A 25,834-nucleotide genomic window follows, 5' to 3' on the forward strand; every position below is an offset into this window, starting at 1 on the left:
ACCCCCCCCCTGCACCCCCCACCTCCATCTACGTATCACGTTCCCAGCTACCTTCCCTAAGCCCCACCTTCTTATTTAATCTCTCAGCCCCCTTCCCCACCATCCCCTCCCCCTCACCGCAATCCTGATGAAGGGCGTATTCCTGAAACATTGACTCCCTGCTCCTTAGATGCTGCCTGACCTGCTGTGCTTTTCCAGTGCCACACTTTTTGACTCCGATCTCCAGCATCTGCAGTCCTCAATTCCTAAAACTTATGGTCTTATGGTCAAAGGTGTATAACCTGTCACCTGGGACTTCCTCATGGTCTCTGTAACAAAGACTATCACATCAGTTTAGCTTGCAGCAAGTTGCTATCATTCAGTAAAACCCGCCTTTTTTTGGGATAAGAGCTTCTCCTCATTAGGCTGCAAAGGAATTTCCTTCCATGAACCATAGCAGCCTGAGCAGGGCCTGAGTTACCTCCCGGCAGGTTTATAGCTGTGGCAGCATTATGATAATTCAGTGCGATTGAATAATTTTAACTTGAAAGATAAAGGTTAATCAGTTTGGTAGAGATAAGTTCCCTAACAATCATGATGCAACAGAGCATACAGGACAAAATAACTGGGGTACCTAAGAAATGCACCATAATAGTCTAGAATGTCTAAATTATGTGTAAATTGAGAGAATTATTATGGCAAAGGCAGTCTTTAAAAAATTAGTTTCTGGACGTTTTCTGGGGACAACTTATGACAGCAGTATTTTCTAGAGTTAACAAGAACAGACTCTATTGGACTTGGCAATGAGACTGGATTAGTCAATCATCTCATGGTAAAGGAACCTCTGGCTGATCGTGAATACTTCAGGATTGAATTTCATGTTCAGTTTGAACAAGAGAACTGTGAATCCATGACCAGTAATTTAAACCTAAATAAAGGTAACCATGAGGGTACAATGACAAGCTGATTAATGTGAACTGAGAAACAATCATAGAATCGCGACAGTGTGAGCCCAACAAGCCCACACCAACCCTCCGAAGGACAACCCACTCAGAACCACTCCCCCACCCTACTACTCTACATTTACCCCTGACTAATGCACCTAACCTACATATCCCTGAACATATGGGCAATTTTAACATGGCCAATTCATCTAACCTACACATCTTTGGATTGTGGGAGGAAATCAGAGCACCCAGAGGAAACCCATATGGGGAGCATGTACAAACTCCACACAGACAGTCGCCTGAGACTGACATTGAACCTGGGTCCTCAGCACTGTGAGGCAGCAGTGCTAACTACTGAGCCATCGTGCCATGCCATATTCAAAGGTAGGTTAATTGAGTTGCAGTGGCAGATTTTTAAGGAAATATTTAATAATCTTCAGCAAAGAATGGGTCAGTAAATCTAACATTTGTCAAAGAGAGTGTACTAGAATCCATTAATAAGGAGATTATAGCAGCTTACTTAGAAAATTGCAGTGCAATCTGGCAGAGACAACATGAAAGGGAAGTTGTCTTTTAGTCTATTCAAGCTTTTTTTAAATAAAGTAATGTTAATGATGGATAAAAGATTAGGTTATGATAGATACCCTACAGTGTTGAAGCTGACCCTCCAAAGCATAACTCACGCGGACCCATTTCCCTCTGACTAATGCACCCAACACTGTGGGCAATTTAGCATTGTCAATTCATTTGACCTGCACACCTTTGGACTGTGGGAGGAAACCGGAGCACCCGGAGGAAACCCACGCAGACACGGGGAGAATGTGCAAACTCCACACAGACAGTGGCCTGAGGCTGGAACCAAACCTGTGTCTCTGGTGCTGTGAGGCAGCAGTGCTAACCACTGAGCCACCATGCGGAAGCTGTGGGTGTGGTTGGATTTTTATAGGACACTTTATAAAATCTTCATCAAAGTCTGTTGCACAAGGTTCAGAGCACATGGTGTGGGAGTGACATTTTAGCATGGAAAAAGAACTTCTCTTTTCACAGGAAGGGAACAGGATGGATTAATGTTGTTTTTTTTTGAATTAGCAAGACAGGGCACCAGGGGCCAGTGCGAGGTACTGAACTATTTACAATCTATTTCAATGATTTGGAGGAGGGGACTGAATATTTCATCATTAAATTTTCCAATTACTAATAGATTGGTGGGAAATTCAGTCATCAAGCTAAAATAGAGACTACACATACAGATATAGACTGAGTGGGCAAAAGATCCGGCAGATAGTATATAACATGAATGATCACACAGAGGGATCTGGGTAACCTAATACATGAATTACTGCAGGTTAGTATGTAGATACTGCAAGAAATTAAGAAGGCAAATGGAATGTTGGCCTCTATTGTTGGGGCAATGGATTTTAAAAGTCAGCAAGTTTTACTTCAGCTGTGCAGGACATTGCTAAGACTGCAATGGGAAAATTCTGTAGCTAGTTTGTATTATTAGTTCTTTTTTGAGTTATTGTTGGGTTAGTTATAATTTACACTGAACCAAATGCAGTTCAGAGAGATACATGAAAGAATATTGAAAAACATGTCCACCAACTTTTGTTTTTTTTTTCCATACTGTTCACATTACAGTATTTATTCCTCTTGTAGTCCTCTTCTACTTCCAAACCAGTTATTTGGGATCATAGATGGAAACAATTGGGAATCGTATCACAGCCCAGACTGCCCCTGTGCTCAGTGCATTTGCAGCTCAGGCTTACTTCACAGCAGCAGACACTGGATAACAGTGATGTGTCAGAGCGTGAGCTTTATTGTCCAATTCAGACTGACAACTGAAGCCAATTCTTGCATCAGGTATCCAGGCTGAAATAGGAGGGTTCTTGTGGCACAGTGGTAGTGTCCCTACCCTGGACTGGAGGTCTGCATTCAAGTCCCATGTTCCAGGGGTGTATAATAGGCTAATTCTGAGCAGGTTAATTCAAACATACCTCCAGACTACAATAAGTGCACTTCTTGTGCAGTGGTAGCATCCCTGCCTCTGAATCAGGTCACTTGGGTTTGAGTCCTATCTAGTCCAGAGCATGTAATTACTTCTTTGAGCAGGTTGATTAGAAATTGTCCAGACTGAACTGAGTAAGGTTGTAGTAGTGTCCCGACCCCTGAGTCAGGAAGCCCAGGTTCAAGTTCTAGCTCTGGACCAGGAGGTCTGGGTTCAATTCTTCCCTTTCTGCAGAAATGGATAATACCATCACTGAACAGGTTGGTTACAAATGTCTGCAGGCTGAAGGGGAGCTTATATTGTGGCACAGTGGTATTGTCCCTATGTCTGAGCTAGGAGGCACAGGCTCATGCCTCACCTGCTCCACTAGTGCACAACAGCATCTCTGAACTTTAATGAGGAATTTTTCCAGGCTGAAATGAGGGTCTTTTGAAATGCAGTGGTTGTGTCACTGTCTCTGAGGCAGGAGATCACGGTTCAAATCCCACCTGTTCCAGAGATGGGTCATAACATCCCTGAGCAGGTTGGTAAGGAAAATCTCTCCAGGCTAAAATTATGGTTGCAGTGGAACATAGAATTCTTCTTCCAGTCAACATCCTGACTCTCAGCAGAAGGGAGACAACTTTTTTATGCATCAATGGCAGTGTAACCATTGTCCATGCATCATGAAACATAGAAATGTAGAAACAGGGATAGGTGTAGGCTATTCTGCCCTTTGAGCCCCATTTAGTGCGCTCATTCTCTATCTCAATGCCATATTTCTGCTTTCTTCCCGTACCCCTTGACGCTTTCAAAATCTAGAAATGTATGTCTTATTCTTGAATGTATCCAGTGTCTTGTTCTCCACAGCCTCCTGTGATAGACAATTCTGCAGGTTCACCAGCCTCTGAGTGAAGAATTCTGTCCATATCTCAGTCCTAAATGGTCTGCTCCATAACCTGAGACTGTGTCCCCTGGCTCTGGGATTTCCCAACCAAGGTAAACATCCTCCCTGTATCTTGTCAATCCAGCACTGTTGGACTTGGGTACAAACCTGTATGTGTTTTCTTACTTTTTATTAAAATTAGTTAATTATAGTAACTAGCAGCAAACCATTTAGAACGTCAAGAAGAGATCTCAGTGACAAATCCAGCAATGTGTTATTTTAATGTTTTTTTTCACTTGCATGATGTGGGTATCACTGGATGGGCTAACCCTAAATTCATCCCTAGTTGCCCTTGAGAAGGTGGGGGGTGAGCTGCCTTCTTGAACTGCTGCAGTCCCACAATGGCCTGGAATTTCAGGATTGTGACCCAGGGACAATGGGGAGACAGTAACAATTCCAGTCAGCAGCAGTGGGGCTAAGGTAACCACATGGGTGGTTTTCCCATGTGCCTGCTGTCCCTGTCCTTCCAGAGGGAAACCAATCCATCTTTACAACTTTAATGTGGTGATTTCTTTTTAAATGCATCAACAATTATATTATTCAACCCTGTTAGCTATTGCACTTTGCTTAAAACCTTTTACTTGAAGGTCACTGAGTAAAGTATTCAGGTGAACAATTGAATTAAAATTATGTTTCTTAAAAATTACACATCTTCATGGGAAAGGTGTGGGGGTGGGAGTTAACTCTCATTGTTTACATGAAAACTGTAAAACAGCCAAGGGACGAGCTGAGGAATCCTAGATATTGATTGGCTGGTTAAATAGAGGCCTATTAGTTTCAGGGAGAGAGATTGATTCGCTGGAGAAGGGAGTTACAGCAGCTCACTGCTCCTCCTCCTCTCCCAGTGTGGAGTCTGCACTGCTCCCCTGCTCCAGGGCAGAGATGGCACACAGACACTGTCCCGGGCTCGGGGAGCTTTCCCTTTGAAACGCTAGCCGTCCATGAGCAGCTTCAGCTGGGAGAGAGAGAGGGAGATCACTGGGAGTGTTTCTGATTTTAAATCGGTGAAGGAACTTGAATCTGCGTCTGAGAGGAAGACTGAAGCAGCTCGTGTTCTTCACTGTAAGTAAAGGCACTCCTGCAGACTGTGTGTGTGTGTGTGTGTGTGTGGGTGGGGGATACAGACAGGGGGCTGAGGAGAGAAACCCACCCACTGAGCAGCTCCCGCTCTCACCAAATGTCCCCCACTGCTGTCACTTTGCCCAGGACTGGGGCTGGGGGGAACTGAAGTTGTTGCTGGGTGACAGGGAACTCCGCTTAATGTCCAGTTACATTCACAACTTCCAGTCGAATTGTCACTGAAAAGGATGCACTGGAAAAATTATCCCTCTTCTCCCCCGTATGTGCAAGGGAGAGAGAGAGAGAGAGAGAGAGCTTGTGCCCACTTCCTCAGTTTGTACATTTTGCTCTGTCTGCGTGTGTGTTTCTGACTGTGTGTGTATCTGTCTGTGTGTCTCTGTATGAGTGTGTGTCTGTGCGTGTATCTGTGTATGAGTGTGTGTCTGTGTATCTGTGTCTCTGTATGAGTGTGTGTCTGTGTGTCTCTGTATGAGTGTGTGTGTCTGTGTATCTCTGTGTCTGAGTGTGTGTCTGTGTATCTGTGTCTCTGTATGAGTGTGTGTCTGTGTGTCTCCCCCCTCAGTATTCCCCCCCTCACTCTCCCTCAGTATTCCCCCTTACCCCTCTCCCTCAGTATTCCCCCCTCTCCCTCTCCCTCAGTATTCCCCCCTCTCCCTCTCCCTCAGTATTCCCCCCTCTCCCTCTCCCTCAGTATTCCCCCCTCTCCCTCTCCCTCAGTATTCCCCCCTCTCCCTCTCCCTCAGTATTCCCCCCTCTCCCTCTCCCTCAGTATTCCCCCCTCTCCCTCTCCCTCAGTATTCCCCCCTCTCCCTCTCCCTCAGTATTCCCCCCTCTCCCTCTCCCTCAGTATTCCCCCCTCTCCCTCTCCCTCAGTATTCCCCCCTCTCCCTCTCCCTCAGTATTCCCCCCTCTCCCTCTCCCTCAGTATTCCCCCCTCTCCCTCTCCCTCAGTATTCCCCCCTCTCCCTCTCCCTCAGTATTCCCCCCTCTCCCTCTCCCTCAGTATTCCCCCCTCTCCCTCTCCCTCAGTATTCCCCCTTACCCCTCTCCCTCAGTATTCCCCCCTCTCCCTCTCCCTCAGTATTCCCCCCTCTCCCTCTCCCTCAGTATTCCCTATCACACTGGGTCCTGCTGGTTGGGAAGAGCCAGAGACCGGTTATAACGCAGCGTTTCCAGTCCGGGAACCACACCGGGGACGTGAAGGGCTTTAAGATGATTGAATAATTTCGGGGTGGGGGGGAAACCCAAGGACAATTTCGGTCTGATAGCTGCGATTCCAACAGCAATCCGATCACGGTCCGCTTTCCGGCGACATGTGGGGATTTTTGCACGTTATTCACACGAGCCTTGCTCTGTCTTTCTCTCGGTTTTGATGAGAACTGTGTAACACTCGGATTGTCAGACACAAGGAATATATCAGGCTCCAGTCAGCAGGGAGACATCTCCTGCAGAACTCAACGGCCAAACCAATCCACAAGGAATAAGCAGTGTTTTAAGCAAATGATAATCTATAGATTAAGCTGTTCTTTCACAAATAGAACTGCAAAGAAATATGTAATTGATGTGTCTGTCTGCATTGATGTGTGCACTGATTAAATCTAATTCTGTAAGGAGGAGAAAAATAAACTTATTTGCAATTGTTTTGCAAACTGCTTTCTTAAATTAAGATGCTTTTCTGAAATGACATGGAAAATATTGCAAAAAATGTTTGCTCCAGACTGCTATTATTATTGATGCTAAGGAAGGTGCAGATAGATCTTAGCAATGAAACTGTTGGAAAGCATTGCTGTTCGTGAGGGAAGACTTTCTCCTGCGCCCCGTTCACAGCAGTGAGCATTTCTGCTTCTTGAATCTTATTGGTACGTGTTATAAGATGTAAAGCCAGTAGTGTGTTTCAGTATTCCTACTAGTGTGATTTAAAAATTCTCACCCAAACAGATTTAGCTTGGAATTGCATTGTGATTCAGTGTTATTTTCGAAATGTTTAAACACATCTGAATGCTACTTTGTATAAATGTCTGTGTGTGTGTGTGTGAATGCATATGTCTGCATGTATATATGTGTATGTGTATGCATGCATGTATGTCTATGCACATGTTTGCATTTTCCATCTTTTGTAGAATCTTAAAACCATAGAACACACATTACCTGCTATATCAACTGGAAGCAAAAGATTTGATCACAAGCAAATCCTTTTGAAAGGATTCTTTGAGTTTTCTGTGTAAGCTTTCTGACTATAAATGTTAGTTTTATTCTTTACTTATTAGAAATTCAGTTTCTATGATCGTATCTGCATTCTTGCGTTTGCTGGTTTATGATGTGTTTTATTTTACCCTGCTGTGACTTTGTAGGCATTAGTCCCTCAGAAGCAAAAACACAGACAAGTGAATCCAGGAACAAAGTGATACAACATGTCTATGTATACCTTCAGTTTTATTCTGTACTGCATAAGATTTCTAGCCCTTGTGAAAAAATTGTAGCAAGAAAATATAATAATTACATCACAAAAATGTTTGTGTTCCTTAAGATTAGGCTTAGAGGTGAAGGTCTTGTGTGACTCTAGCATGACACAATGTGCCTGTACACAGTGAATATGGGATTGATGCATAGAAAATGTCAATTTCTGTTTCTTTATAGAATGCTCACCAAGAAAAATAATCTAGGTGTGATACAACAGGCTAGTTAGCTTGATGATTACAGGTTTGGGAGTAGGGTAAAACCACTTTTGTTTTTAACTTAAATTTGCATTCCTCCTGTCACTGTGCAGTGCAGATGGATGATCAAACACATATACCAGACGGTGTGCCTCTCGCTGTGCGTATCAGCTATTTGCTCCTTTCTGAGCAGAATATCATCCTCCAGCAGAATAACGACAGAAAATGCTGGAATATTCAGCAGGTCAGGCAGCCTCTGTCGAGAGGGAAGGTTGATTAATGTTTCGACATAATGATTTTTCATGATCACCAAGTCGTTTGGTTGTGAATTGGTAAAGTGAATAATTATCATCATTTAATGGAATCACAGAGTCATACATTACAGAAGAGGCCCTTTGGCCCATTGATTCTATGCTACTAAAATACACCAAATCTACACACAAGTCCCACTTTGCTCTTAACCTTGAATGTTATGACATCATAAGTACTTTTCAAAAGTTGTGAGAGTTCCTGCCTCAACTACCCTCCCAGACAAAACATTCCAGATTCCCACCAACATCTTGGTGAAAACCGTTTCCTCAAATCCTCTCTAAACATCCTGCCTTGACCTTTGAGTTATGACCCCTCCTTATGGCCTGTTGTTATTGACCCTTCAATGAAGGGGAGCAAAGAGGAATTGTTTGCTTTCAGAAGCATTCACTCGTCATGATTATGAAGAAACTTCAGCTTCCTATGAGAGGATCTGATGAGCGATAACACGACCACTCATGCACTCCTTTACTGTTTGGCACAATACATTCTCTCCACCCAGAAATCTGAGATAATTTTCATCAACTTTAAATAAGTATGCAGCAATGTTAGTGTCAGATGGTGTTATTTTGGATTAAGCACGTGGTGCAATGGGATGTGTCAATAAGTGATGACTGAGCAGTGATGATGATATAAGCTTTCAGTAACATAAAATCCCTGCAAATATTGGAAATCTGAAATAAAAACAGACTGCACTGGAAAAACTCAACAGGTCTGGTATCATTTGTAGAGAGACAAACAGTCAATATGACTTTTCTTCAGAATTGAAGCTAGTTAGATATGTGGTAAGTTTGGATTTGCTTAAAGGGAAGTGAGGGTAGAACAAGACCAAGGATAGGTTAGAGGGTAACTGAGATTGCATCCCAAAATGTCACATATGCATTACATCACAAAAATGTCACATATCCATGCAGAAAAGGATTGGGAATGATTTGTCATAAATATAAAAATTATTTGTTCAGAGCAAGTGTCAATAACAGAATGAAGGATTGATTGCTCTGGAAGCAAAACATGAAAATGAGATTGAGACTGATATTTCGTGGGGGTATCTAGGTGGGAGGAAAACATTAAAATGAAGGACAGAATTCATGGCTCTGAAGTTCTGGCTCTCAATGTTGAGTCCTGAAGGCTATAAAGTGCATAATAGGAAAAGGATGTTCAGATCCTGCAGCTTATCATGAGCTTCGCTGGAACACTGCAGGAGGCCAAGATCAGAAATGTGAGTAAAATGGTGAATTAAGATGGCAAAAGGAAAGAAAGTTGGGATCGTGCTTGCAGACCCAACAGGTATGTTCTACCAAGCAGTCACCCAGTCTATGATTGGTCTCCTCAGTGTAGAAAAGACCACACTGTGAGCAGGGAGTACCATCCACTAGATTGAAGGAAGTGTGAGGAATCCATTGTTTCACCTGGAAAGAGTGTTGGCTTTCAGTAAGTTGTAGTTGATTGAGCTAATTGTATCTGTGGTTACTTTCAGGAGAATGAGAGACACTAATTTCTGATGTTTATGATGATTCTAACAAGACTGCTGTGTGTTGTTTATATGTCCATTGATATTTTGATGTTGGTAGAAGGGAACCAGGTTTGGTTTAATGGTTCAGTTGAGTTGTACTGAAATAGATCAAGGAGTACCAAACATTTATTTGAATTAATGGCCTTTAATATCACAATTAACTAGATTAAGAATATAGTCAACAAACCAGTCTCTTTTCCTCCAGCCATACTTAATAGGCATTTTGTTAAAATGCTATCATCATATCTTTTGAGCTAAACACACATGTGAAGTGCAATCATTTCATAGAAATACCTATTGATTAACTTTCCCTGATCTCACCATTCCATAATCAGTTTTTGTTTTACTGTAGCTAGTGCAGGTTGAACAGCAAAGTGAAATAATGGAGCAGTTTAGGAGTTTAAAAAATGGACAACTTGACTGCACTGAAGTTGCTGTATGACTAATTGCTGAAATTGCATAGTGTGAAAATATTTGAGTTCTCCAGCATCACACTGAGCACTACATGTTGCATTCATTGGAGTTTAGAACAATGAGAGGTGACGTTATTGAAACATCCATGATGCTCAGGGGATTTGACAAGGTAAAGGTGGCAAGGTTGTTTCCCTTCACTGGAGAGTCTATGACTAGAGGGCATAAGCTCAGAATTGTGGGTCATATATTTTCAAATGAGAGATGAGGGAGGGGGAACACTAAGGGGGAATACTGGGGGTAGTGAATCTGTAAAATTATTTAACTCATAGGACTGCTAAGACTGGGTCACTAAGTGCATTCAGTACTGAGGCAGGCAGATGTTTAATCAGGAGAGGGGGGAATCAAGAGTTTTGGCGTAAAGGCAGGAAAGTGGACTTAAGGATTTTCAGATCAATCATGACCTCATTGAATTGTGGAGCAAACTTGATGGGCTGAATGGTCTTCTGCCCATTATTCCGCATTGATAATCCAACATAAACTATATTGCCCTGTGACTTTCAAAGAGAGCTATTGAAACAGAATGTGATGATTAGGAACTTGGAAAATCAAATACGTGGTGCTTTAGCAAGACCAGTTCAACCAAATGACTTTCCTTTGGTTTCCACTTCTGTCATTTAAATTTGCACTTTATTGGCCAGTTACATAAATTGCTTAAATTCTACCATTCACAGGAAGGGAAAACTGAGACTTAGAAAATGCACCTTGAAAAATGTGATAATTAGATGAATGTATGGTTAATTGTTAAGGTATACTGACTAATGTTGCACATTTGTGTCAGAACCAGTTAGCGTGTTATAAAATGTTCACAGATTTTATGCTGAAATGCACAGAGTATTTTGATAGTTGACAACATTATTGTGAAATATTGTGAGATTTGTCAGAAGACAAATGGATAAGCTCTGGAAATAAAAGCTTGATCGATCCAGAGATTAGTGCAGTTTTAGAATATAAATAACTGTCAGTTTTGCAAATTCCAATTATTTGACTGTTGTGAAACTTTATTTGCTCAATTGGCAAATGTCACACTAACATTATGCCATTTTCTTCATTAGCTAACTACCTGTTCCTCAGTTGACAGCAGAATCCACAAATAATACACAACCTATTTGGAAAGTCCATGTTTTAAAATACATTTCACAAGCTCAAATTGATGGTTTTAGGTTCACATTTTTTTGTTTCATTTGTGAGCAAAGAACAGGCATGGTTTGATATTCATTGTTTGCTACTGCTAATCTGTAATCCTTTAGTAGTGGGGAAAGTGACTTAGGTTTGATTAAATGCGTTTACTTAACAGTAAAGTGCCACTTGTTTGTCCTAAACTGATTCTTTGCAGATCTCATTACCTGAGACAGTGTATTCCACAAAAGTCTACCAAGATATTCAAAATGCCCTGCCAGTAGCAGTGGTGGACTCTCCCTCTTTATGGGCATTTAAACGGGCATTGGATAGGCATATGGAGGATGTTGGGCTAGTGTAGGTTAGGTGGGCTTGGATCGGCGCAACATCGAGGGCCGAAGGGCCTGTACTGCGCTGTATTCTTCTTTGTTCTATGTTCTATGTTCCAAATGCATTGCCTTTGCCAAGGAAGCATTGTTATCATTCTTCTCTATTTTTTAGATTAAAAAAAAATACAGAATCCATGCTGTCGTGGGACTTCAGTACATTCATCAGTGAAATGTACATCTCCCACCACCTCATGGCAGGTTTGAGCTACTGCAAAAAGCAGAAATGGGACAGCTCGTGACTCTATGTTTATTAGATTTATACAAGCTGTATTCTGTTGATGAGTCACTGGAAACATAGGATTTACTCTGTTACTTAGTCAATGAACAAACATGCAAAGGCTTTTTGTTGCTGCTCAGATTTTATTTGAGAAGTATATTTAGAGGATAATATTCACTGATGATTTAGTGTTTTCCCACTGTGCTTTATTGTCAAGATGAATGAATATTCAAAACAGATCTTAAATTTGTGGAAACACATGTAAATAACCCAGAATATCTCATGAACATCTTAAATGCAGCAACATTTCATTTTCATTATTGTATTCCAATTGATTTTTGTGATGTATTGATTTTGCAGAGGAGTATAAAACACTTGAGTTGTTTCAGTGTTTGATCTATGTATTACATCTAATGGTGAAATAAAACAAAGTATAAAAATGTTGATATCACCATATGGTTTGTTTTAAATGAAACTTTTTAAAAAATGCATTAAAATAAATTGGTTTCTACAAAAGGTAGAATCTTCCCTCCCAGGCAAATCAGGGCAAGGTTCTGTGTAGCTTTCTTCCCTTCATATTTCCAAGCAGGCTGTTTTCAATAAATAAATTATTCTGGATGAATGCAGTGCTGCTGTCAGTTAGTTTAATGTCAATTTCTGAACCTCCAAATCAGGGTCAAAATGAAAGAAAAGTTTGACTCCACTGTCTAGATCGGGGTTTGATTATCTCTGTTTCTGGGTTCAGGGGAACCATCTGCCATTCCTTCAGAGTTGCAGATTAACTTAAATGCTTTATTGATGAGAAACAGTAGGAGAAATGTGTTACAGCCTCTGTAAATATTCCCTATCATCTATCAGTTGTGGTATCATGGTGACTGTCGTACGGAACTGAAGAAGCTGTACATGCATTATATCACCTGTGATTCCCCTGTAAGTACCCTGTTCAGAAGCAGAACCTCTTGGCAACCATGAAGATGGGAACTGAAACTTGAAAATGATGCTCATTGACCTTAACTCTGTGCCATGTCAGTGCTCTTGAACAAGTTACACATCATTCCAACTTGGAGCTAGATCATCCATCCTTTGCCAGTTCAGAATCCTTTCCTCCAATTGTAATAGAACTATGGTTGTTGCGTCGCTACACCACAGTGACTGTAACGATTCAAAAAATTGGCTCACCACCAATTTCTGAAGGCCAGTTTGTAACAAGCAATAAATCGTGATCTTGCGACATTTCATATACAAAGAAAGATGTAAAAATAAAACTAGCCCTGAATTGGTATGCTATAGAAAGAGGCTGAATAGAATCATAGAATCCCAACAGTGTGGAAACAGGCCCTTCGGCCCAACAAGTCCACACCAGCCCTCTGAAGAGTAACCCACCCAGACCCATTCCCCTACCCTATTATCCTATATTTATCCTTGAACCATTCACCTAACCTACACACCTCTGTACATGATGGGCAATTTAACACAGCCAATTCACCTAACCTGCACATATTTTTTGGATTGTGGGGGGAAACCGGAGCACTCGGAGGAAATGCACACTCCACACAGTCAGTCGCCCAAGGCTGGAATCGAACCTGGTTCCCTGCTGCTGTGAGGCTGCAGTCTGAGCCACTGTGCCACCCCAAACTGTGGCTGGGGCTGTTTTCCCTGGAGCGTCAGAGACTGAGGGGCGGCGTTATAAGGGTTTATAAAACCACGAGGGGCATGGATAGGGTAAATAGACAAGGTGTTTTCCTTTGGGTTGGGGAGTCCAGAACTAGAAGGCATAGGTTTAGGGTGAGAGGGGAAAGATTTAAAAGGGACCTAAGGGGTAACTTTTTCTCTCAGAGGATGGTGTGTGTATAGAATGAGCTGCCAGAGGAAGTGATGGAGATTGGCCCAATTACAACATTTAAAAGGCATCTGGATGGGTATAGGAATAGGAAGGGTTTAGAGGGATATGGGCCAAGTGCTGGCAAATGGGACTAGATTAGGCCAGGATATCTGGTCAGCATGGTTGCATTGGACCAAAGGCCTGTTTCCGTGCTGTACATCTCTATGACTCGATAACTATGACAACTGGGCTGCTTAACATTGGCAACGACGATGCAGAAAACATTGAGATTCATGTATCAGTCAGTCCTCAGTCACAGGAATATATTTGCAGCATATCAGTATCATGTAGCACTTGACTTGTCAATTTTATCACATTTAAAAGAGGAAAAAATCAGCAAGCATGCAAAAGTAAACATTCAAACTGATGTGCTTTTCTCTGGCTCGTGTTCTTTATGAGTGGAAGCCTTTTAGCATGACGCCATTGACAGACTGCACAAACACTTTAATGTAGCCAGTTATTGATTGGTTTTCAGCTTATCGTTACTCTCAAAGCTGTTCACGGTATGGATAATTCAATATCTTTCAATGGATTTAACTATCACTGTGAAAAACTGGAATTCATAAATTTGCCAATAAGGGTAAAAACTCTAAGTCTGCACAATGCTTGACATTAATTATTCCAAGTTTGATTTCATATTTAAATGAGTAGGTGTCGCCTTTTGCTGAAACATGTTTTTTCTTATTGCTATGACAAACGTGGTGTTCCACTACCTTCATTATTTACTCAATGCAAATAAATCCAGCAAAGGAACAGAACGTAAGCCTTAGGGTGTAATATTTCAGTTATTGGGGACATTGGTGAGATCACATCTTAAATACTGTGTGGAGTTTTGGTCTCCTTACTTCAGGAAGAATGTAGATGCATTGGAAATAGTTGAGAGGAGGTTTATTGGATTGGTACCCAGAATGAGTGGGTCCTTTTAGGAGGAAAGGTGGGGTAGACTGGGCCTGTTTCCGGAGGTTAGAAGAGTGAGGGGTGATTTGGTTGAAGTTCATCAAGTCCTGAATGATTTTGACAAGATGTGGAAAAGATTTTTCTACTTGCAGGTGAGTAAAGAATTAGGGGTTTTGTTTAATAATTGGTGACCATTCTTTCAGGATTGAGATGAGTGGGTTTATTCTCTCTGAGGGTTGTGAGACTTTGGAACTCTCTGCCTCTGAAGATGTTGGATGTGAACTTATTGAATACTTTTCTGACAGAGGTAAGATAGATCTGCTGAAACTAAACAGATTCAGATCCAGTTCAGTCCCTTCACCTTCCCAGCTAACGTCTGCTCCTGCAGCCAATGTGTCAGAGACTGCCTCAGGAGATGTCTCAAACAGAGCTGGCCTCTGCGGAAGGCTGTGCTAGATATGGAGAATCGTGAACACAGTGACCTAATGCATACAGTCAACCAGTGGTAAGGAGTTTTCAGAAACTGAGTTTATTAAGAAGCAGAAGTCTGGACACAGTACAATATTTAATCAGACACAGAAAGGAAATACAGATAAGAATACTTGACTGATCCTAAGCTCTCCTGGAGAATGGGGAAGGAGAGTTGGGGACTCCTATGGTTTTCAGTGTGGAGGTGTAGGTCTCTGATGCTTCTCAGTCTTTGGGAACAATCTTTGTCCTTCCCTCAGGCTGATGTAGTGGAGCTCCTGGTCTTCTCCCAAAAAGGTTGTGGCTTGTTCCCCTGGATCCCCTTCCCCTCTCTTCCTGCTTACCCCTGTTGATGCACCATATTGTGTGTGTGTGTGTGTGTGTGTCAGATAGGGTTGGGGGTTGCTGGCCCCCAGTGCTGAGACAGTCACATTTCTGAATCTATTTGGTCAGTGACCACAAGCAGTGACCCATGATGCCAGGATGACCATTGTTCCCTTGCTCACCTCCAATTGAAGATTAGTATTCATTCCTTCTAAGACCAAAATGTCATCTCTCCCTGAGCACAGCATCGCTAATGGAGTAATGTGACACCCAGTAAATAGAGTCATAGAGATGTACAGCATTGAAACGGACCATTTGGTCCGACCCGTCCATGCCGACCAGATATCCCAACCCAATCTAGTCCCACCTGCCAGCACCTGGCCCATATCCCTTCCTATTCATATACCCATCCAAATGTCTCTTAAATGTTGCAATTTAGATTTGTAGAAGGCTAGTTACTACAGAAGCACAATTAAATTAAGTCTCAAAATACACAGGAAATGTGAAATACTAAAATAATTCAGGTTTAAAGGGGACCCAAATTTTCAGCATTAATCATCAAATACTTGAGTGGCACAGTGACTTAGTGACCAAATCCAGAAAGATTAATCTGCCAGACTGTGGCAGGTGGTGAGCAAACCAACAAGACAGAGAAAACAAACTAGCCTCATCCTCAACAATCTTCTTGCTGCCGATCCATCTATCTGTGGCAATATCAGTAAGAGAGACGGCTGCACATTCCTTGCAGTGATTAAGTTCTGCCTCAGATTAAGTGTATCGTCCACTGTATTGTATTGCACAATCCCAGCGCTAAATGGAATCGATTTCAAACAGATTGAGTAACTCCCAACTGTGTACCTAATGAAGGGTGGTCCTTTAGCAGTTGCAGAATCATTCTGAATCACATTGACCAGTGTTACCTCCGACCCAAGCATTACCATCAAGCCTGGAGGTCAATCCTGATTCAGTGACGAGTGCAGGAGAGTAGCGTCAGTCTTACCCGAAAATGAAGTGTCGACCTTGGAAAGCTACCAAACAGGAAGGCTTGCATTTCAAACAACATGAGCAACTCTCCGGTCCTACCACGTCCAGTTGTGAATGGGATTGTCAGTTAAGTAAGAGATAGGAGGAGAAGGCTCCAGTAATATCCCCACCCTCAGTATTGGGATCCCAGCTCCAGTGCACAAGATAAGGCTGGAGCATTTGCAATGACCTTCAGCCAGGAATACTGACTGGACATTACATATCATCTCAAATGCTCATTTTAAGCTTGACTCCACTTGATATTAAGAAATAATTGAAGGGATTGGAAACTGCAAAGACTGTGGGTCCTGACAATGTTCCAACAATAGTACTGAAGACTTGAACTCTAGAGCTAGCTGTGTCCCCAGCTAAGCTGTTCCAGTACAGCTACATCATTGGTATCAACCTTGAAATATGAAACTTTGGCACAAAAAGCAGGACAAATCTATCTCCAACAAACGAGAATCTAACCATCTACTACTGGCTATCAACATCACTGTCAACATCCTGAAGGTTATCATTAAACAAAAATTGAACTGGGCCAATCACAAAAACACAGTGCCTCCAACAGCAAGTCAGAGACGAGGAATACTATGTCAAGTAACTCACCTTCTGACTCCCAAAAGCCTGTCCATCACCTACAAGGCACAAGACAGGAGTGTGATGGGATTTTCCCACTTGCCTGGATGGGTGCAGCCCTAACAATGCTCAAGAAACTCAACACCATTCAGGACAAAGCAGACTGCTTAATTGGCAGCCAATTCCCCCCAGTACCTTCAACATTCAGCACTCATGCTCAGTGTGTACCATCAAAAAGACGCACTGCAGAAACTCAACAACGCCCCTTCAATAGCACCTTTCAAACCCACAATTACTTCCAACCGGAAAGAAAAGGGCAGCAGACACATGGAAAAATCACCACATGCAAGTTCTCCTCCAAGCCACTCACCACCCTGACTTGTTGGGTCAAAATCCTGGAACTTCCTCCCTAACAGCACCATAGTTGACCCAGACTTGTGGTCTGAAGACACAAGCCAGCACCATCTACTAAAGAGCAATTACTGGGAGGCAACAAATATTACACTGAGTAGCAATGCTGACATCTCAATAACTAAGAAACCAAAACGTTGATATGCCATGAAATATCAACAGAAATGCCAGCAGATCAGGAAGCCTCTGTGGAGAAAGAATCAGAATTAACTTTTCAGCTTTGTGTTCTTTTCTCAGGACTAATACATTCTGAATATTTTTAGTTACTGTACTATATCAGCAGTTCATGCACTTACTGGTTGTCGTGATATGCATCTCATCTATAAACACAGAAAGACAGAATATCAGAGTAGGAATAGGCCATTTGGCCCTTCAAGCCTGTTCCACCATTCATTATGACCATGACATCATCCAACTCAATAGTCTGTTTCTGCTTTTCCCAAAAGTGTCTTTGATCCCTTTTAGTCCCAAGTTCTATATCCAACTCCTTCTTCTTGAAATGACACAATGTTTAAAAACTGAATATGTGAAATAAAACAACAAATTGTGGATGCTGGTGATTTGAAACAAAAACAAAGTCTTGGAGAAACTCAGCAGGTCTGGCAGCATCAGTGGAGAGAGAAGCAGAGTTAACTTTTTTTTTTAACTGTTCCAACAGCCAAAAATAAGCCTTTTGTGTAGCATGTTGTTATTCTAGATACTCCAGAAGAATGTTACATGACCCTGCGGTATTCGGTCAGTTACTGGATTGTCAAAAGAGACATGTGCCATGGGCGATGTTTCCATATGCTTGGCCTTTCCACTAGATGGTGCTTCTGAGTATGAACAGCCCTTTCTACAAGAGGGAGAGAAGCCAGAGAAATTGGTCCCACGTGGGCAACCAATCACAAACTGATCTCCCTTGCAATCCACAATGAGTCTGGGAATCCATTTCTCAATGAAGCAAAAACAAAACAGCAGTAGTAATAGACCAAACTGAAAAACAACCTCTAGATTAAAACTTGAAATAAAAGTGATGTAAGCATCAACCTTGTCTCTTGCTTCAGTAAATGCAAATGGTATGAATCAGACAATTTTACTCCTGGTAATATGGTTACTACAGTACAATGATATGATACTGCAGACTGTAACATCACAGAATTTCAGTTTATTGAAGGTGTCCTGATATTAGAGATCAGTTGCATTGTTTATGCACCTTAAACTCAACGATTGTTAATCTGCATTTTTCACCTGGTGTGCTGGTATTGTTTATGGACATTTTGCTTCACTAATTTCCTTGCAGTAACAGAACAATGGATTTCACATTGAGTTTGATCTGGTGAATAAAAATGGACATTTATTTAAAAGCTTGGGAATAAAATGTAGAGCACTAGTTTAAGTTAAACTCTGGTCTTCACAGTAATATACTTTGTTTTGAAATAGGGTTGAGATTCAAAAACTCAATTCCAAAAGTTAAATGCACAGTCAGCCTGATCCCATACCATTGTTTTCTCACAAAAAAAGTATGAACCTGGATTTGTGGGAATAATGTCTGAGGGCGAAATCTTAATTGCTCAACTCTCGGAGAGGAGCTATCCTCTTCATATGCATGATGTGGAGATGCCAGTGCTGGACTGGGATGGACAAAGTCAGAAGTCACCTGACAAAGGAGTGTCACTCTGAAATAAACCTGCTGGACTATAACCTGGTGTCATGTGACTTCTTACTCTTATTACACAGCTGAGTTGAATGTCTGTTCTCACTTGTACGTGTCTGGTCTTTAATCCAAAAACCAGAAGCAATGATCATTGTTGACCTTTTATTCGCTCACAAAGTGATGGAGTGCACTGAGCACCACTTGATATGGTCTTGTCTCACACAGGGCCTTGGCTGGTGGAGAAAGTGAGGTCTGCAGATGCTGGAGATCAGAGCTGAAAATGTGTTGCTGGAAAAGCGCAGCAGGTCAGGCAGCATCCAGGTAACAGGAGAATCGACGTTTCGGGCATAAGCCCTTCTTCAGGAATGACCTGGAATTTCTGAAGAAGGGCTTATGCCCGAAACGCCGATTCTCCTGTTCCCTGGATGCTGCCTGACCTGCTGCGCTTTTCCAGCAACACATTTTCAGCTTGGCTGGTGGAGCAACTTTAAGTCTAAAAGGAGTGAGACCTAACATTAAGGTCCTCCTCCATCTCTGTAAGAACATCTATTGTATCAATATATCTTGTACCAAAGTTGCTATCTTGCAATGAGGTACATCATGTTTACAACAAGATCCTCCCTGGTTAGATAACCATGTGATTTTCATCTGCCACACTCGACCAATCGGATTGTAGATTGTATCAGGAAAGAGAACAGTGGCAGGAAATCTACCAAAATAAACCAGCCATGTGCAGTGGTAAGGATTTGTCTTACAAACCAACTTCAGACCGTTTGCATCAGTGAGTTATACTGTGGTCTAAATCCAACTCTGAAAACTGACTTCTGATATTCTTCAAAGATACGTCAATTCCTGCTTAAAAACAAAACAAAGCAGATGCTGGAGATCTGAAACAAACAAAAGCAGGAAGTGCTGGAGAAACTCAGCAAGTCCAGCCGCACCTGTGGAGAGAGAAACAGAGTTAATGCTTTGAATCCACTAACCCTTCTTCAGAATTCATAGAATCATTGGGATGCACAGCACCTCTCAGGTCCCTTTTAAATCTTCCCCCCCCTCTTCTTAAACGTATGCCCTCTAGACTTGGACTCCCCCACCCCAGGGAAAAGACCTTGACTATTTGCCTTATTCTTGTCCCTCATGATTTTATAAACCTCTATAAAGTCACCCCTCAGCTTCTGATGCCCCAGAGGAAAAACAGCCCCAGCCTGCTCAGCCTCTCCCTACAGCTCAAACCCTCCAGTCCCAGCAAAACCCTTGTAAATCTTTTCTGTACCCTTTCTAGTTTCACGATATTCTTCCTATAGAAAGGTGACCAGAATTGTATGCAGTGTTCCAAAAGTGGCCTCACCAATATCCTGTACAGCTGCAACACGACATCTCCATTCCTGCACCCACAGTTCTGACCAATGAAGGCAAGCGTGCCAAATGCCTTCTTCACCACCCTGTCTACATGCAACTCCACTTTCAAGGAACAATGTATCTCATATTTAAATATGAATCTCAGATTTCTGACATTTTAATGACAGAGTTTGCTAATCTCTCTTCCATAGTAACTGAGGAGACTTAGTTGAAGTGTTTATGTTCTCAATGGCTGCATCAAAGAAATCAAAACTAAGTTTTGCTTCTAATTTGTGTCTGAGCTATCATGAGCATTAACAAGCACTCAATGTATTTTCTGATGCAGAATAAAAGTTCAACATTTGTAAATTATACCAAGGTTAGAATTGTGGTGAACAGTTTGGGTGATTATAATCAACTGCAACAAGATATGGATTGATCAGGAGAATTGGGGTGGCATGGGTGGCTCAGTGGTTAGCACTGCTGTCTCACAGCACCAGGGCCCTAGGTTCAATTCCAATCTTGGACTACTGTCTGTGTGGAGTTTGCACGTTCTCCATATGTCTGCTGTGGTTTCTTCCCACAATCCAAAGATGTGCAGGTTAAATGAATTGGCCATGCTAAATTGCCCATAGAGTTCAGGGATGTATAGGTTAGGTGCAAGAGTCAGGGGTAAGTGTAGGGGAATGGCTCTCGGTGGGGTACTCTTCAGAAGGTCAGTGTGGACTTGTTGGGCTGAAGGGCCTGTTCCGTTACGGTAAGGATTCTGATTCTAATTCTAAATTGCAGGTCAAACATAACATGGAAAGTGTGATCCATTCTGGCAGCTGGGAAAGGTTTGGCAATGAAGTCTGAAGAGTGCTGGAGGTGAATGCACATTGAGTTTTAGATGTGACAGAAAACATTGGCAGAGTGGTTAGAAAAGCAGATGGAGTCTTGGGATTCATTCCTCGCAGCATTGAGTACAATAGCAGGGACATTTCTCTGAAACTTTGGTAAGGTCACAACCCAAAAATCACTTCCACTCTGGTCAGTCCACTTCAGGAATAATGGGAGGGCTCTTCAGAGGATGTAGATTTACCAGAATGGTTCCAGGGATGGGGATTAAGTGACAAGATAACATCAGGAAACCTTAACAAAGACAAAATACTGTGAATGCTGGAAATCTGAAACAAACAGATGATGCGAGAGAAACTTAGCAAGTCTGGCAGCATCTGTGCAGACAAAGTTAAAAATCACACAACACCAGGTTATAGTCCAACAGGTTTAATTGGAAGCACACTAGCTTTCGGAGCGACGCTCCTTCATCAGGTGATAGTGGAGAGCTCGATCATAATACCTCGATCGTTACGATCGAGCCCTCCACTATCACCTGATGAAGGAGCATCGCTCCGAAAGCTAGTGTGCTTCCAATTAAACCTGTTGGACTATAACCTGGTGTTGTGTGATTTTTAACTTTGTACACCCCAGTCCAACACCGGCATCTCCAAATCTGTGCAGACAGGGATAGAGTTAATGTTTCTAGTCTAGGATGACTCTTCTTTAGAATTGTGAAGAGTCATTTCTGATTCGAAATGTGAATTCTGTTTCTCTCTACACAGACGCAGCCAGACTTGCTGAGTTTCTCTGCGTTATTTTGGGGAACTTGGCATTATTTGCCTTGAAGCAAAGGAGATTGAGGGGAGATTTGATCAAGATTGTAGCAAGAGAAAGTGAGGACTGCAGATGCAGTAGATCAGAGCCGAAAAGTGTGTCATCACATTCTGAAACATCGATTCTCCTGCTCCTCGGATGCTGCCTGATCTGCTGTGCTTTTCCAGCGTCACACAGATTGTGATAGATTTAAGTAGAGTAGGCAAAAGCAAGCTGTTCTCATTGGCTTATAGTACAAGGTGGTTGTTTTTGTAGGTGGATGTACTGCAGGTCTCCATGACCTTAAGGATTAGGGGATTTAAGGTATTTCGACAAGAGGTACAGCAAGGAGGGAAAAGGGTAGTGAGCAAGGGCTGTTTTTTACAGTGGATGCTCATGACTCAAAACTTGCTGTTAATAAGAGTGGTGGAATTGGAGATGAATGATTTCAAAAATGAATTTGACTTAAAATGAAATGAACTTATTGGGTTACAGGGATAGAATAGGGGAGTGGATCAAATGGACTGAATGGCTTCCTTCTGTGTCACAATAATGCAGTGTTGTCCTTAGAAAACCTTTGCTAAAAATGATAGCCAAATCAGTCTTTTTCAACTGGATGCACTTAATGGCAGCATACGTTTATATTAATATGTGAACATTTCAAACTGTTATCTCAGGATTTAAAATGTGCTCAGAGGATTTTAGATATTTGAGTTAGGTCATTGATGTGTTATATTTAAATACTAGATGTCATTCAGTGCAGGCTGTGGTGGCTTCATTATAGAGGGCTTTATGCCACCAATCATAATTGACTTATTGCTGAATAATTGTCAGAAGTAATTTCTGTTCAAAGTGTCACTGAACCAAGGCCCAGTCTCGGGTTAATTAAGCAGATGCTTAATTTCTGCAATTCTCTTCAGTGCAAGTGTGAATAAAAATGGTTTGACAATTCTCTGAGGAATTGGCTGATTAAGATATTTTACCCCAGACCTTACTGTCACACCATTATTGTGTATAATGCTGGAAAAAAACCCTTCAGAAAAGAGCAATGTGTTCCATTGCTACATGTGACCCAGATGTAAAGCATACATTAACAATTGGCGTTTTCTTATCCCGATACCTTGATAACCAAACTTTGCAGGTTCTTCCAATCCCAATTCAAGTTACATTGCGTCAAATCTGTTGCTGCTTACATAGAACATAGAACAAAGAACAGTACAACACAGTACAGGCCCTTCGGCCCTCGATGTTGTGCTGAAGATGATGCCAATTTAAATTAATCCCCTTTTCCATTAAATGCATAGTCATGTGCTTATCTAAAAGTCCCTCAAACTCCCCTATCGTAGCTGCCTCCAGCATCACCCCTGGCAGTGTGCTCCAGACTCAAATCACCACCGAACACTGAAAAGCTATTTATCAAGTTTGAAGTTAACATATCCTCAATGTCCAGAGATCACTTTTGTTTTAAAAGATCACTTTCAGCTGTATTTTTTTGTCTCTGAAATTGAACCTACCATGATAGAAATGTGGCCCCAACTACAAACATAGCAGAACTTCTTGGTTCTGTGGTATCCTATTTTCATTACTGGATTTTGTTTGAAATGTATTGGTTCTGTCTTTGGTGTGACAGCATGCTTAAATTTGAACTATATGATGGTGAGACTTCTGATCCATCCCCGGTCGCCTCTGGGATCAAACAGGGCCCTGTGTGAGCACAAACCAGAGTATTTTTCTCCATCATGCTCTCTAAGGACTTTCATAATGGTGATCCTGGCTCCAAAGTCAGGGATCACATGGACAATAACATGCTCAATCTGTGACAGCTCTGGACAAAGACTCCAATCTGCAAGGACATACCTTAGTGGTTTCTTATTTGCTGATGTCTGACCACTAGCTCCTGGTTTAGAGCTGGAGATTTCTTGTAGCCCGGGCTTGCTCTCCATTGCATTTGACAACTTCAGCCCATGGTCAGAGCATAAGAACAAGGAGCGGGAGTAGACAATTCAGCCACTTGAGCCTGCTCCACCATTTAATACGATCGTGGCTGATCTCATCTCAGCCTCAACTCCATTTTACTGCTCGCTCTCTCAATAACCCTTCAACCAATGACTAATTAAAAATCTGCCCGTCTTCTTCCGCAATTTACTCCATGTCCCAGCATTCACCACACTCTGAGGTAGTGAATTCCACAGATTCATGACCTTTTGAGAAAAAAATTCTCCTCATCTCTGTTTTTGAATGTGCCACCCCTTATCTTGATTAGATTCCCTACAGTATGGAAACAGGCCCTTCAGCTCAACAGGTCCACACCGACCCTCCAAAGGGTAACCCACCCAGACCCATTCCCTTACCCTATATTTATCCCTGACTAATGCACCTAACACTATGTCAATTTAGCATGGCCAATTCACCTGACCTGCACATCTTTGGACTGTGGGAGGAAACCGGAGCACCTGGAGGAAACCCACACAGACACTGGGAGAATGCGCAAACTCCACACAGACAGTCACCTGAAGTGGGACTCAAACCTGGGTCCCTGGTGCTGTGAGGCAGCCATCCTAACCACTGAGCCACTGTGCTGATCCTCCTAAAACTATAACCTCAGGTTCTAGATTGCTTTGAAAATGTTTGAATCTATCATTAAGGAAGAAATAGCAAGACATCTAGATTGAAAATATCCCATCAGGCAGACACAGCCTGGGCCTATGAAAGGCAAGTGATGTTTGACTAATTTGCTGGAATTCTTTGAGGACATTACGAGTACGTTGGACAATGGGAAAGGGTGGATGTGGTGTATCTGGATTTTCAGAAGGCATTCGACAAGGAGCCACACAAAAGGCTGCTGCATAAGATAAAGGTACACGGCATTATGGGTAATGTATTAGCATGGATAGAGGATTGGTTAGCTAACAGAAAGCAAAAAATGGGGATAAATAGATATTTTTCTGGTTGTTGATCAGTGGCTAGTGGTGTGCCTCAGGAATCAGTGTTGGGGCTACAACTGTTTACAATTTACATGGATGATTTGAGTTGAGGACAAAGCATAGTGTGTCATAGTTTGCAGATGAGACTAAAATGAATGGTAGAGCAAAGTGTGCAGAGGACACTGACCATCTGCAAAGGGATATAGATGGGTTAAGAGAGTGGGCAAGGATCTGGCAGATGGAGTACAATGTTAGTAAATGGGCGGTCATTCATTTTGTTCAGAATGACAGCAATATGAACTATTATTTAGTTGGTAAAAACTTGCAGCACGCTGCTGTGCAGAGGGACCTGAGTGTCCTTGTGCATGAATCACAAAAAGTTGTTTGCAGGTGCAGCAGGTAATTAAGAAGGCAAATGGAAAATTGTCTTTCTTTACTAGAGGGATGGACTTTAAAAACAAAGAGGCTATGCTGCAGCTGTACAGGGGGCTAGAGAGGCCACACAGAATAAGGGGGATCACAGAGAAATTTGTACAATTATGAAGGGAATAGCTAAGATAGAAACAGAGAGGTTGTTTTCACTGGAGGGTGAAACTAGAATTGGGGGACATAGCCTCAAAATAAGGGGGAGCAGATTTAGGACTGAGTTGAGGAAGAACATGTTAACCCAAAGGGTTATGAATCTGTGGAATTCCCTGCCCAGTGAAGTAGTTGAAGCTAACTCATTGAATGTTTTGAACAGTAAAGAAATTGAGGGTTATGGTGAGAGGGCGGGTAAGTGGAGCTGAGGCCATGGAAAGATCAGCCATGATCTTATTGGATGGTGGTGCAGGCTGGAGGGGCCAGATAACCTACTCCTGCTCTTTATGTTCTTACTGCCCCCACAATTGGAAAACATCCTCTCCGTATCTACTTTATCAATCATCTTATATCCATAGAATCCCCACACAGTGTAAACATGCCATTCAGCCCAACAAGCCCACACTGACTCCCCGAATAGCATTCCACCTAGGCCCAGCCCCCTGCCCTATTCCTCTAACCCTGCATTTCCCATGGCCAATTCACCTAACCTGCACATTTTTGGACTGTGGGAGGAACTCGAAGCACTCAGA

At 42.2% G+C, this 25,834-nt stretch overlaps 1 protein-coding gene across 1 annotated transcript in view; it reads left to right on the top strand.

The window, feature by feature from the left end:
* The first annotated feature begins 4,682 nt into the window (after positions 1-4,682).
* Positions 4,683-25,834, top strand: part of LOC122564564 (cadherin-18-like) — a 705,142-nt gene continuing 683,990 nt past the window's right edge. The window contains exon 1 of the mRNA XM_043719646.1: positions 4,683-4,918. The gene's annotated coding sequence lies outside the window, so the exon portion shown is untranslated. The remainder of the gene's footprint in view (positions 4,919-25,834) is intronic.

The sequence above is a fragment of the Chiloscyllium plagiosum genome, chromosome 29 (genome assembly GCF_004010195.1).
Source record: "Chiloscyllium plagiosum isolate BGI_BamShark_2017 chromosome 29, ASM401019v2, whole genome shotgun sequence".
In the NCBI taxonomy this organism is placed as follows: Eukaryota; Metazoa; Chordata; class Chondrichthyes; order Orectolobiformes; family Hemiscylliidae; genus Chiloscyllium; species Chiloscyllium plagiosum.